This window comes from Zea mays, chromosome 4, assembly GCF_902167145.1.
Source record: "Zea mays cultivar B73 chromosome 4, Zm-B73-REFERENCE-NAM-5.0, whole genome shotgun sequence".
In the NCBI taxonomy this organism is placed as follows: domain Eukaryota; kingdom Viridiplantae; phylum Streptophyta; class Magnoliopsida; order Poales; family Poaceae; genus Zea; species Zea mays.
The window spans coordinates 130,676,659-130,685,582 of record NC_050099.1 but is presented as its reverse complement, the minus strand read 5'-3'; the positions used below and the strand labels follow the sequence as shown (position 1 = coordinate 130,685,582).

Below are 8,924 nucleotides of genomic sequence, written 5' to 3'. Positions count from 1 at the left end.
GAATGTTGTTAAACACATGATTATGCATTTGTTTTTTGGAGAAGAATCATGTAACATACCAATCAAAAGAGAGACAATATGAAGCCTAACCAATTCCTTACCTTTTAAAGATGGACATATTCTGGTCATTGGATTGAGGTCCTTACCTTTTAACGTACCATGAGCTAACTAACAAGAAAAAATGTGCCTCAGTCATTGAGACGTTCCCCTCCATTTGCCAAGACTAATTTCTAAGTCCCCTTTACTTTCCTCATTGAATTAATAGAGAGCAGATCTGCATATGGTGCGTTGGTGATGTCCTCCAAGCTTGTTAACATTGGATTGAGGTGATGTGTTTTGAACCTAAACAAATCCACGACCGTCGTGCACGACAGAGCATATCTACGCAGAAATGGAGAAAGAAACTAACCTCCGGGATCGGGCAGAGGAGCACCTAGATGACGCCAAAGGAGCTGGACGCGTCGAGCGTGAATGGCGGTGCGACATCATGCTGGTACTATGGAGCGCGCGCCCGGTGCGTTGAGCAAGCTTGTTGTCGGGCACGACCTTCTTGGCGTCGCGAACTCGACGAGAGGTCGTCGAAGAAGGCGACGTCGAGGGATGTGCGCCCCGCTCGGCACACTTGGCGACGGGGGCCTACGGCTGCGGCGTCGGATCGGCCTGTGGCGGAGCCGCTCCTCGGCGAGGTGGCCCTATCCACGGAGTCGTGCGCCCCGCTCGGTGGACTTGACGGCGGGGCCTGCGGCTGCAACATTGGCGAGTCGCCCTCGAACGGGGAGGTAGCCCTGTCCATGGAGTCGTGCGTCCCGCCCGCGCGGACTCGGCGGTGGGCCCTCTGGTTGCGGCGTTGGCCCTGTCCATGGACTCGATGTACTCGGCGGCGGGGAGGGGACCCCTAAACCATGACCTCTGGGGCGTCGGCGGCCTTGGCCTCATGAAAGCAATGAACGAGCGCGGGTAGGACGTGGGAGTTATCTGGTGGAAGTTATCGCGAGCCGCGCGCGTCACGGCGAGACGGACGGGGGCGGAGGGCTCGGTGCGGCGGCGGCGGCTCACGCGGGTGGGGGAGGGGGAGGCGGGGGGACGAACGTGGGCGTGGGCGGGCGGACGGTGTAGATTTACGAAAGCGAGCGGACAGTGCAGATTCACCAAAGGCAGAACCAGAGGAGGCAGCCTACCCTTACAGCCTTAATAGTAGTAAAGATTGCTTTGGGCCAAATGAATACACTACTAGCTGCCCTTTGGAGGTTGGTTCCAAACAGTAACTTAACCACCTCGCTGTGTCAGGACACAGGAATGGGTTGACTCGACGGTTGGCCGGTGCCATATCTTGTTTGGCCGATCCGGTCAATAAGTGCCCATACGGCAAAAAGATATGCAGTCCAGCTCTTCAGACGCGTACTATACAGCTAATAATACAGAGGAAGCAACAGATACGCACCTCATCATCAGCAGCCAAATCGATCTAAGTGGGACTGGGGCCCCTACATACCGCCATGCATATACATGTTCCTCGTCCAATTATCGATCGAGCTATATCTTGCATGCCCTACTTTCCGGTTCCCGTACTACCACCGGGATCCGAATTTCTGGTACGTATATATGTATAAACTGTTGCAATTGCAAGGGCTACTCCCACGTCGTACATGTATTCCGTAGCAGTTGTAGCTGTTCGAACTGCTGCAGTTATAATTCATATATACAAAATACTATAGTTGTAATCCATAAAAATAAAATATTGTAGAAGTTGTAGCCGTATTCAGATTAAAACCGCACAGCAAATAAAGATGTGCATGTATCATCATCATTCATCAACCAAAAACACTACAGAGAGCTCTAGAGTCTAGTAGTAGACCAGATGCGCACGCGTACGTACGTGTGCATGTAATCATCACGTCGTCTATGATCGAAATCCTGTGGGAGGACGACGACGCGCGAGAGATCTTTCCAGAGTCGGGTGGTGTAGGCCCATTGGTTTCAGTTTGAGTGGATCAATCAATCCCATCGATTAGATGGCTAGTCTTTACCTGAATTGATCAGTGCTGTTTTATTTCCCGCAGTGGCTGCATCTCCATCTCATGGACGGCTGTATATATACGCCGGCCAACATTATCTAATTTAGATGCTGATTAAATCCAGAAACCTCATGGTGGTCCTTAACCGTACTGTATAAAACCAATTTCCCCTGAATATAATATTTTTAGGGCTAGTTTGTGAACCTTATTTTTCTAAAAAAATTTTATTTTTTCAATAGAAATTAGTTCATTTTCCCTTATGAGAATATAAATCCTTTGGAAGAATGGAGTTGTCAAACTAGTCCTTAATTATTTTTGCTACTTTTTAAAATAAATCCCTGTAATTTTCAGTAGTAGTTTTGTTGACGGACGGAGAGTGATAACGGGAGGAGCAGGGCTGTACCACACCAGCGCAATTGCGTCAAGGAACTCAGGTGTGACGGCGCCATGCGTATACGGCACACCACTTAGGGGTTAAAATGAACCGATACGGATAGATGGTATGCCATTCTATATCTACCCTAATATATTTCAATCGAATTCGAAATCAGATACAGATAGTTACAAATAGGATGGATACGGATACAGGGACTGAATATTTATTCGAGCGGATAAGTGACGAATATATATATTATTTGGTCCGATATTGGATACCTATAGGACAATATTTTTTGTGTCAAATACTATGTAGGACTCCAATTATTTTTTAGAACTATACGTGGACATATGTTGTGTCTTTGTAAAATTTCATTAATTCCTAAGGCTATTTGTGCATTATTAATTTCTTTCTAAAAATCACCAAAATGCAATTAAATTCATAAAATATTCTAGTTTCGAACATAAATTGCCAATAAGTTATGAAAACTAATAAACATTCTATTAAGTTATGAAAATTAGTAAACATTATGTACAAATATAACCTCAAGTCCCCACATGAAATTGATGTAGTGATTTGAGGACTATATGTGGGCATATGTTATGCCTCCGTAAAATTTCATGAATTTTTGAGACTATTTATGTGTTATTAGATTTTTTTACAGAAAATCATCAAAATGCAATTAAATTCATAAATTATTCTAGTATCGGAAAAAATGCAAATAATTTACCAAGGCTAATAAATACTCTATAGGAAGATAACCTTATGTCCCCACACGAAAATGATAAAGTCTATTAATTTGATATAAATTTGGACATTGTTTCAATTATTTCGGTATTAAGATATATTCAAACAAAAACATGACGTACTAGAAAGTTGTAGATCTCGCTGAGCTCTAAGATTTCCATGTAAACTTTATCTTCGTCGTAAAAGTTATGCAGAAAAAGGAAAAAATGGATACCTGAAATCCGAGTATTTATCGGGTAGTGCTTGCTCCGTATCCGACCTGAATCAGAAGCTTAATTATCCGGATACTACCTTTATCCGTCCAAATATATAAAACTAACCGAATCCGTGTTTAGAGTATTTGAACTATCTGTATCCTGTATGATCCGTTTTCACCACTAGTGCCACACTTTTGTACTTGCTGCTGCTGTAGTATGTGGCAGTGGTCGTCTCCTTGGGTTGGGCGGGCCTCTGTGTTGCACTTGTTGCCACTTGCCATGCAGGTTTTCCGGCCGGGGGCGTGGGGCGGTGGGAACGGACGGGGATGCAGATACGTACGCATGCATGGCGCGGCGGCCGGCGGGGCCGCTCGTCGTACTGTAGTAGTAGAAGAAGATCCGTGTATCCGCGTATTGCACGTCATGTCGCCGCCGTCGTCGCATGAGCACACGTCCCTGTCCCCCCCTCGTCTCGGCCATTCCGCATTTCAACGGCCTGCGCTGCCTGCCAGTGGTGCGTACAGGAGGACACGACAGCGACGCGGTGTACGGTTGATCTACGGATGGATATGCCTGCCTGCCTGCAGCTGCCGGCCCCGGCTCCAGCCGCTGCCACGTACAGTACGTACGGGAGCGGCCGGCCGGCCGGGCATCGAAAGGCAGACAGATCATCGGCTTGCAATAATGCACGTGCGTTTCCGTGGACGATGATCTTACGTGCCTGACATCGAGGAGCTAGGATCGGATCAGCTGAGGGCTGAGGCGCGGATGAATGCAAAAAAAGAAGAAGAAGAAGAAGAAGAAAAGACAGATCGGTGCATGCATCGCATCGCATTGCATGCAGGCGCGTGCGTGCGCATCGTGGACGGTGGCACGCCTCTCGTTTTGTTTCAAACTTTTAGGCCGGTCAAGCGGCAATAGTAGGATAGAGAGCCGGTACAAGGCAGCAAAAAGCACACGATGCAATGATGCTGCAGGTCAAGCCGGGCAGGCAGGAAAGCGCCGGCGCCGTCTCGGTGCACGTCTGTCGAGGTCGACCGGGCGGGTGACGGGAGAGGCTGGCTTAGGGCCTGTTTGGTTCAGCTTTTTACGAGGAGCTTTTTTTAGAATCTGGATCTGGCTGTGGAAAGAATCTGAGTATCGTGGAGATTATAGAAAATCAGAGGCGCAGAAGATTGGGGTGAAGCAGCTCACCTTTGCCGTGGCTGCCTGCGTGTTACTTATAGCGACAAAGCGCGCTTCAGATTTACATTAACGTAACAAACCATGAGATATCTTCGGTCCAAGATAAGGGCTAACAAATAAACCAATCTAATCTATTCATTGACCGACTCTACTGGTTTGTTCCGAGTTACAAGGGGATAAGCATACAAGGAAGATAAACATGAATCATAGAATCTATCTAACATCCCCTCTCAATTACAACCGTATGAGGTTGAGATTGTGTTTGAAGTTTTCTAACTGTCTTGCGGGAAGAGGTTTGGTAAAACCATCTGCAATTTGATCCTTTGAAGAAATAAAGTCAATCTCCAATAATTTCTGCGTAACACGTTCTCTCACAAAATGATAATCAACTTCAATATGTTTTGTTCGAGCATGGAACACAGGATTTGCCGAGAGATACTTAGCTCCAATATTATCACACCAGAGTTTAGCTGCTCGTGGAGTTTGAACTCCTAACTCACGAAGAAGAGTTTGGATCCACATAATCTCAGTTGTAGTATTAGCTACTGCTTTGTACTCAGCTTCAGTACTTGACCTTGACATTGTGGGCTGCTTACGTGCACTCCATGAAATCAGATTAGATCCTAGGAACACAGCAAATCCTCCGGTGGATCTTCTATCATCAAGACATCCTGCCCAATCTGCATCTGAGAAACCAGTGATTAAAGAGGAACTAGATCTTTCAATCTTGAGTCCAGTCTTCACTGATTGTTTCAAATATCTAAGAATCCTTTTTACAGCCATCCAGTGATCTGTCGTTGGGCAGTGCAAGAACTGGCAAACTTTGTTAACAGGAAAGGCAATATCTGGTCTTGTAAGTGTTAAGTACTGAAGAGCACCCACAATACTTCGATACTGAGTTGAATCATTTTGACCCAGAGGAGTCCCTTTAGATGCCGAGAGCTTCTCACTGACTACTAAAGGTGTTGACACGGCTTTACAATTGTTCATGCCGACTTTCTTTAGTAAGTCAGATGCATATTTTTCTTGTGTCAGGATAATACCATTGTGAACATGGTTTACCTCAATTCCCAAGAAATAATTTAGCCTGCCTAGGTCCTTGAGGGCAAATTCTTGACCGAGTTGCCGCAGCAGTGATGCCATGGCATCGTGTGTTGAGCTGGCTACTATTATGTCATCCACATATATTAGAACAAATATATTCACATTTTCCTCATTGAAGTAAAATAACGATGTATCTGCCTTTGAGGAATTAAACCCTAGACTTTGTAATTTAGAGCTTGGACGGGAGTACCAAGCTCGTGGAGCTTGTTTCAAGCCGTATAATGCTTTATCCAACTTGCACACATAATGGGGTTTTGTTTTATCTTCATACCCTGGAGGTTGTTTCATGTAAACTTCCTCTTCCAAATATCCATGCAAGAAAGCATTTTGAACATCCAACTGTCTCAAACTCCACCCTCTGGAAATAGCTAGCGAGAGGACTATTCTGATGGTAGCTGGTTTGACAACTGGACTAAAGGTATCTTCATAATCTATGCCATATCGTTGTTTAAAACCTTTTGCAACAAGTCTGGCCTTGTATCTATCTAGGCTCCCATCTGCTTTTCTCTTGATTTTGTAAACCCACTTACAATCTATTATATTATTGCCTTTCTGAGGTGGAACTAAGTGCCATGTTTTGTTTTTGATCAAAGCATCAAATTCATTATCCATTGCATTCTTCCATTTTTTATCTTTTAGTGCATCTACCAGAGATCGTGGTTCACTAGCTGCAGTAAATAAACCATACCGAATTGTGCCATCATGATATACCTTAGGCTTCCTGATCCCTGCTTGCAGTCTGGTGGTAGGACGTGTCCCAGTCAATGCAGGAGCATGAGCTGTAGCGTCTGCAGCTTCTGTCGACGGAGCAATATCACCACTAGCTGCTGCTGTATCACCACTAGCTGCTGCTGTACTAGTTGATGTTGTGTCATTGTGATGCCCCCCATGCTCGACAGGTGAGGGTGAGCCAGGAGACGTGGCGTCATCGGCCGAGGGCATGGCAGCACCATGATCCCCATGGCGTGTCACCTCTTGAACCGAAGAGGAGTCTTGGATTGTTGAGTGCCACACGTCACCTATGGGAATAGGAGCATGCCCCACGTTATCCAATGGAACAGGTGCATGTACCGACCCAAGCTGATTATCCACCAAAAAATCCGGTTCTGGAGATAATAACGGCAGATCCTGTGGAGATTTATTTGCTGCAGGAAAAATGTTAGCGGCAGGATCATTAATTACCGATTCAACTATGTATTCATCCCTAGACTTTGATAATTTGGTGGGTACTAGAGGAATTTCAGCTCGAAGACGGGGGCCAGCATTTGTATGAAGTTTGACGAAGGGAAAAATTTCCTCATCGAATATGACATCGCGAGAAATATAGACTCGCCCAGTTGTGATATCAAGGCATTTAAAACCTTTATGGAGGCTGCTATACCCAAGAAAGACACATTCCTTGGAACGAAATTGAAGCTTGTGTTGATTATAGGGTCGGAGGTTGGGCCAGCAGGCACAACCAAAGATTCTAAGGGATGAATACTCGGGTTTGGTATGAAATAGGCGTTCTAGAGGTGTCTGGTAGGATATAACTTTGCTTGGTGTGCGATTGATGAGGAAGGTTGCAGCGAGAAATGCTTCATCCCAAAATTTAAGTGGCATGGAGGCTTTGGCAAGGAGAGATAATCCTACTTCAACAATGTGACGATGTTTTCTTTCTGTGGATCCATTTTGTTGGTGAGTGTGAGGGCAGGAAACATGATGAGATATTCCTATTTTGGTGAAGAAGGGATGAAGTTTTTCATATTCTCCACCCCAATCAGTTTGAACAGTGATGATTTTCCGATCAAAAATTCTTTCAACAAGATTTTGAAATTCACAAAATTTCTGAAACACTTCAGACTTTAATTTGAGAAGGTAAATCCATGTGAATTTGCTAAAATCATCAATAAAACTTACATAATATTTATTTCTGCCAGCAGACTCAGGTGCAGGCCCCCAAACATCAGAAAACACGAGATCTAAAGGATGTTTCGAGACACTCGAAGATTTAGGAAAGGGTAACTGGTGGCTTTTGGCTTGCTGGCAAGCACTACACACATACTCTTTATTTGACTTGATTTGACATGGGAGATGAAAACTACTAATTACTTTTTGAACTATGGGTGCTGCTGGATGACCTAGGCGGCTATGCCATTGTTCAAAAGACGGTTTGACTGCTCCAAAGGCTTGCTTTGCTGATGCAGAAGGTAGAGGGTACAACCCCTTGTGACATCTTCCTTTAAGAAGAGTGTCCTTCGTTCTCCGATCCTTTATCAAGAAATAATTAGGATGAAATTCAAGAAAGACATTATTATCTGAAGTGAGACGATGAACAAAAATAAGATTTTTGGTGGCTTGAGGAGCATGTAAGACATGATTTAAATTAAGATTACGAGTCTGGGTGTGAATAATAGTTTTACCAGTATGATTAATGTTCATACCTGCTCCATTGGCTGTGTGGATTTGATCATCACCATTGTATTTCTCCCGGAGGGCCAACTTATTGAGATCTCCGGTTATATGATCAGTAGCACCCGTATCCGTGTACCAATTAGTATGCACGGTATAGGATGTCATGGCAGCAGCAGCAACATGCCTTGGATCAGGAACAAAATTCTCATCATACCTGTACCAGCATTTGTTGGCAGTATGTCCTTTCTTGAAACACACTTGACATGGATCAGACAGAGTGGTGGTGTTGTTTCGGGGTCCTTGATTTGCCTGTCGCGAACTGTTATTGCCACGAGAGTTGAAGTTTCTCCCATTTCGGGCTCCGCCGCGATTGTGGCGTCCTGTACTACCCCGACCACGGCGATTTGCAGAGTTGGCCGAGTATCCAGACGATTGCCCATTGTTACGCAGATTCACCCTTGTTTCAAATGCAAGTAATTGTGAATATAATTCACTAACAGAGATTGGTTCAGTTCGGCCAAGGACAGATGACACCACAGAGTCGTATTCTTCATCAAGACCGGTGAGGATATACTCCACCAGTTCATCATCTTCAAGAGGTCGCCCGGCTGCAGCCATTTCGTCGCCGAGGGCCTTCATCTTGCCGACATAGTCGGCCACAGAGCTGCTGCCTTTCCGGGCGGTGGATAGAGCTAGCCGAGTATTTACAACACGAGCTCGTGTTTGAGATGAAAATATAGTTTCTATATGACGCCATACCTCCGTAGCAGTTGTCTTGGAGGAGACTTGGATTAATACTTCCTTTGATATGGAAGCAAGCAGGAAGCTTAGGACTTGTTGATCCAAGGCCACCCAGTCTTCATAAGCAGGATTGGAGATATTGATGATTTTGTCTCCATCTCTGCT

The 8,924-nt window shown here is 45.1% G+C and overlaps 1 non-coding gene across 1 annotated transcript; it reads right to left on the bottom strand.

Annotated features, from left to right (window-relative positions):
- Nucleotides 1–8,479: 8,479 nt before the first annotated feature.
- On the bottom strand, nt 8,480–8,618 carry LOC111591412 (small nucleolar RNA Z247). The gene has a single exon (XR_004858046.1). It is a non-coding gene; the product is annotated as a small nucleolar RNA Z247 (small nucleolar RNA).
- Nucleotides 8,619–8,924: the final 306 nt, after the last annotated feature.